Genomic DNA, 6,002 nt, shown 5'->3' on the forward strand with positions numbered 1-6,002 from the left:
GAATGCTCAAAAATGGGGATGCAGAGCCTACTTTCAAGTCTCTACCACGATCCCTTCAAACGTTATCCTCCGAAAACCCATCGAGGTATGCACCAGAGTCCTCGAGGTTCTGGTTCAGTCCCTTCCCGACCTCGTAGAGACTCGATGGTGGTACCGTTGGATCCCGAATGTCCAAAAATGGGGGTGCAGAGCTTGGTTTCAAGTCTCTACCACCATCCCTTCAAAAGTTATCCCCCGAAACCAGTCGAGGTATGCACCAGAGTCCTCAAGGTTCTGGTTGACCCACTTCCCGACCTCGTAGAGACTCGAGGGTGGGACCGTTGGATCCGGAATGTCCAAAAATGGGGGTGCCGACCTTGGTTTCAAGTCTCTACCACCATCCTTTCAAAAGTTATCCCCCGAAAACCAGTGGAGGTATGATAATGACATGGTGCTCGGATTATAACCTAACACTGATGTCATCACAGAGCCCATGCTAGATCAAAGCACAGGGTCTGTGACGTCATCACATTCCCTTTGATGACATCACAGCCACCTAACATTCTGATGTGTTCACTTGTGTGTGTGTGTGTGTGTGTGTGTGTGGGTGTGGGTGGGTGAGTGTGTGTGTGGGTGTGTGTGTACACACAAAGTTATGGGGGTGCAGAGCCTGCTTGCAAGTCTGTACCACATTCACTTCAAAAGTTATTCCACAAAAAGCCATCGAGGTATGCACCACAGTCCTCGAGGTTCTAGTTGACCCACATCCCAACCTTGTAGAGACTCGATGGTGGTACCCTTGGATCCGGAATGTCCGAAAATGGGGGTGCAGAGCTTAGTTTCACGTCTCTACCACCTTTCCTTCAAACGTTATCCTCCGAAAACCCATCGGGGTATGCACCAGAGTCCTCAAGGTTCTGGTTGACCCACTTCCCAACCTTGTAGAGACTCGATGGTGGTACCCTTGGATCCGGAATGTCCGAAAAAGGGGGTGCAGAGCTTAGTTTCACGTCTCTACCACCTTTCCTTCAAACGTTATGCTCCGAAACCCATCGAGGTATGCACCAGAGTCCTCAAGGTTCTGGTTCAGTCCCTTCCCGACCTCGTAGAGACTCCATGGTGGCACCGTTGGATCCGGAATGTCCAAAAATGGGGGTGCAGAGCTTTCTTTCAAATGTCTACCACCATCCCTTCAAAAGTTATCCACCGAAACCAGTCGAGGTATGCACCAGAGTTCTCAAGGTTCTGGTTGACCCACTTACCGACCTCGTAGAGACTCGAGGGTGGCACCGTCGGATCCGGAATGTCCAAAAATGGGGTTGCAGAGCTTGGTTTCAAGTCTCTACCATGATCCCTTCAAAAGTTATCCCCCGAAACCAGTCGAGGTATGCACCAGAGTCCTCAAGGTTCTGGTTGACCCCCTTCCCGACCTCGTAGAGACTCTAGGGTCGCACCGTTGGATCCGGAATGCTCAAAAATGGGGGTGCAGAGCTTGGTTTCAAATGTCTACCACCATCCCTTCAAAAGTTATCCCCCGAAACCAGTCGAGGTATGCACCAGAGTCCTCAAGGTTCTGGTTGACCCACTTCCCGACCTCGAAGAGACTCGAGGGTGGCACCGTTGGATCCGGAATGTCCAAAAATGGGGGTGCAGAGCTTGGTTTCAAGTCTGTACCACCATCACTTCAAAAGTTATCCCCCGAAACCAGTCGAGGTATGCACCAGAGTCCTCAAGGTTCTGGTTGACCCACTTCCCAACCTTGTAGAGACTCGATGGTGGTACACTTGGATCCGGAATGTCCGAAAATGGGGGTGCAGAGCTAAGTTTCACGTCTCTACCACCTTTCCTTCAAACGTTATGCTCCTAAAACCCATCGAGGCATGCACCAGAGTCCTCAAGGTTCTGGTTCAGTCCCTTCCCGACCTCGTAGAGACTCAATGGTGGCACCGTTGGATCCGGAATGTCCAAAAATGGGGGTGCAGAGCTTGGTGTCAAGTGTCTACCACCATCCCTTCAAAAGTTATCCCCCGAAACCAGTCGAGGTATGCACCAGAGTCCTCAAAGTTCTGGTTGACCCACTTCCCGACCTCGTAGAGACTTGAGGGTGGCACCGTTGGATCCGGAATGCTGAAAAATGGGGGTGCAGAGCTTGGTGTCAAGTCTCTACCACCATCCCTTCAAAAGTTATCCCCCGAAACCCGTCGAGGTATGCACCAGAGTCCTCAAGGTTCTGGTTGACCCACGTCCCGACCTCGTAGATACTCGAGGTTGGCACCGTTGGATCCGGAATGTCCAAAAATGGGTGTGCCGAGCTTGGTTTCAAGTCTCTACCACCATCCTTTCAAAAGTTATGCCCCAAAAACCAGTGGAGATATGATAATGACATGGTGCTAGGATTATAACCTAACACTGATGTCATCACAGAGCCCATGCTAGATCAAAGCACAGCGTCTGTGACGTGATCACATTCCCTTTGATGACATCACAGCCACCTAACATTCTGATGTGTTCACTTGTGTGTGTGTGTGTGTGTGTGTGTGTGTGTGTGTGTGTTTGTGTGTGGGTGGGTGAGTGTGTGTGTGGGTGTGTGTGTACAGCCAAAGTTATGGGGGTGCAGAGCCTGCTTGCAAGTCTGTACCACATTCACTTCAAAAGTTATTCCACAAAAACCCATCGAGGTATGCACCAGAGTCCTCGAGGTTCTAGTTGACCCACTTCCCAACCTTGTAGAGACTCGATGGTGGTACCCTTGGATCCGGAATGTCCGAAAATGGGGGTGCAGAGCTTAGTTTCACGTCTCTACCACCTTGCCTTCAAACGTTATCCTCCGAAAACCCATCGAGGTATGCACCAGAGTCCTCAAGGTTCTGGTTCAGTCCCTTCCCGACCTCGTAGAGACTCAGTGTTGGCACCGTTGGATCCGGAATGCTCAAAAATGGGGGTGCAGAGCTTGGTTTCAAGTCTCTACCACCATCCCTTCAAAAGTTATCCCCCGAAACCAGTCGAGGTATGCACCAGAGTCCTCAAGGTTCTGGTTGACCCACTTACCGACCTCGTAGAGACTCGAGGGTGGCACCGTCGGATCCGGAATGTCCAAAAATGGGGTTGCAGAGCTTGGTTTCAAGTCTCTACCATGATCCCTTCAAAAGTTATCCCCCGAAACCAGTCGAGGTATGCACCAGAGTCCTCAAGGTTCTGGTTGACCCCCTTCCCGACCTCGTAGAGACTCTAGGGTGGCACCGTTGGATCCGGAATGCTCAAAACTGGGGGTGCAGAGCTTGCTTTCAAATGTCTACCACCATCCCTTCAAAAGTTATCCCCCGAAACCAGTCGAGGTATGCACCAGAGTCCTCAAGGTTCTGGTTGACCCACTTCCCGACCTCGTAGAGACTCGAGGGTGGTACCGTTGGATCCGGAATGTCCAAAAATGGGGGTGCAGAGCTTGGTTTCAAGTCTCTACCATCAGCTCGGATTATAACCTAACACTGATGTCATCACAGAGCCCATGCTAGATCAAAGCACAGGGTCTGTGACGTCATCACATTCCCTTTGATGACATCACAGCCACCTAACATTCTGATGTGTTCACTTGTGTGTGTGTGTGTGTGCGTGTGTGTGTGGTGTGTGTGTGTGTGTGTGTACAGACAAGTTATGGGGGTGCAGAGCCTGCTTGCAAGTCTGTACCACATTCACTTCAAAAGTTATTCCACAAAAACCCATGGAGGTATGCACCAGAGTTCTGGTTGACCCACTTCCCGACCTCGTAGAGACTCGATGGTGGTACCGTCGGATCCGGAATGTCCGCAAATGGGGATGCAGAGCTTGATTTCAAGTCTCTACCGCCATCCCTTCAAAAGTTATCCCCAGAAAACCCGTCGAGGTATGCACCAGAGTCCTCGAGGTTCTGGTTGACCCACTTCCCGACCTCGTAGAGACTCGATGGTGGTACCCTTGGAACCGGAATGTCCGCAAATGGGGGTGCAGAGCTTGGTTTCAAGTCTCTATCACCATCCCTTGAAAAGTTATCCCCCGAAAACCTGATTGGCTAGTGAGCTAAATATGGTTAAAAAAAGACTAAAACAATAAATACGCGTAATAGTTTTTTTGTTTTGTTTTTTTTAAAAAGGTAATTGAGAAACATATGAATTAATAAATGTTTTAAATCTATTTCTACATTTTCATACACAAAGTCTGCACAGTGTGATTTCTCAGCACCTTTAAAATTTGTCTTTGTCCCTGTTTCCTTCGCTTACGGCCATACCACCCTGAACACGCCCGATCTCGTCCGATCTCGGAAGCTAAGCAGGGTAGGGCCTGGTTAGTACTTGAATGGGAGACCGCCTGGGAATACCAGGTGCTGTAAGCTTTTTCAAACAGCAGAGGGCGCTGCTGCCTCCTCAGTGGATGCAGATTTTTGTATGTCTCTGGACTCTCAATTACATCAGTTATCAGCCTCACAAAACTATTCCTTATTTCAAGGAGAGAAGAGAATAAGTTGACTGTTCAGAATAATTCTGCTCTCATTAACTCTGGATGATTAGCTCCAAAAACAATAGTCTCTCACTCCCCAAAGACTGTGTGCGCTCATGTAAATACATATAGCATGTAGCTTGAGAAGTATATATGATACAGTCCATCAACAGAAACTATTCCAAAATTAACTACAGTTGTAGATCATTTAATAAAATTTTCCAAATACCCATCATCGATTAGATTTTTCTCTGCAACATGCATGTTATGTGTATCATTTGGAGGTGTAACTGCTGTCCTCAACTCACAGAAACTTTAAACATAGTCAAAGACATGGCCTATGATCTGCAGATTTATTTTTAAATTGCAGCTTTTAGAATAATGTCTACGACATGTTGGACAGCAGGTTTAAGGGTGCAGCAGCTCACTTACCGTAGATGTGGTGAGTTTCTGGTTGACCCACTTCCCGACCTCGTAGAGACTCGAGGGTGGCACCGTTGGATCCGTAATGCTCAAAAATGGGGGTGCAGAGCTTACTTTCAAGTCTCTACCACCATCCCTTCAAAAGTTATCCCCCGAAACCAGTCGAGGTATGCACCAGAGTCCTCGAGGTTCTGGTTGACCCACTTCCCGACCTCGTAGAGACTTGAGGGTGGCACCGTTGGATCCGGAATGCTGAAAAATGGGGGTGCAGAGCTTGGTGTCAAGTCTCTACCACCATCCCTTCAAAAGTTATCCCCCGAAACCCGTCGAGGTATGCACCAGAGTCCTCAAGGTTCTGGTTGACCCACTTACCGACCTCGTAGAGGTTCGAGGGTGGCACCGTTGGATCCGGAATGTCCAAAAATGGGGGTGCCGAGCTTGGTTTCAAGTCTCTACCACCATCCTTTCAAAAGTTATCCCCCAAAAACCAGTGGAGATATGATAATGACATGGTGCTAGGATTATAACCTAACACTGATGTCATCACAGAGCCCATGCTAGATCAAAGCACAGCGTCTGTGACATGATCACATTCCCTTTGATGACATCACAGCCACCTAACATTCTGATGTGTTCACTTGTGTGTGTGTGTGTGTGCGTGTGTGTGTGGTGTGTGTGTGTGTGTGTGTACAGACAAGTTATGGGGGTGCAGAGCCTGCTTGCAAGTCTGTACCACATTCACTTCAAAAGTTATTCCACAAAAACCCATCGAGGTATGCACCAGAGTCCTCGAGGTTCTAGTTGACCCACTTCCCAACCTTGTAGAGACTCGATGGTGGTACCCTTGGATCCGGAATGTCCGAAAATGGGGGTGCAGAGCTTAGTTTCACGTCTCTACCACCTTTCCTTCAAACGTTATCCTCCGAAAACCCATCGAGCTATGCACCAGAGTCCTCAAGGTTCTGGTTCAGTCCCTTCCCGACCTCGTAGAGACTCAATGGTGGCACCGTTGGATCCGGAATGCTCAAAAATGGGGGTGCGGAGCTTACTTTCAAGTGTCTACCACCATCCCTTCAAAAGTTGTCCCCCGAAACCAGTCGAGGTATGCACCAGAGTCCTCAAGGTTCTGG

General features: G+C 49.0%; 1 non-coding gene across 1 annotated transcript; it reads left to right on the forward strand.

The window, feature by feature from the left end:
- Nucleotides 1–4,226: 4,226 nt before the first annotated feature.
- On the forward strand, nt 4,227–4,345 carry LOC146306345 (5S ribosomal RNA). Its single transcript, XR_014769162.1, has one exon. It is a non-coding gene; the product is annotated as a 5S ribosomal RNA (ribosomal RNA).
- Nucleotides 4,346–6,002: the final 1,657 nt, after the last annotated feature.

The sequence above is a fragment of the Lutjanus erythropterus genome, chromosome 23, assembly GCF_056507025.1.
Source record: "Lutjanus erythropterus isolate fLutEry1 chromosome 23, fLutEry1.hap2, whole genome shotgun sequence".
In the NCBI taxonomy this organism is placed as follows: domain Eukaryota; kingdom Metazoa; phylum Chordata; class Actinopteri; order Lutjaniformes; family Lutjanidae; genus Lutjanus; species Lutjanus erythropterus.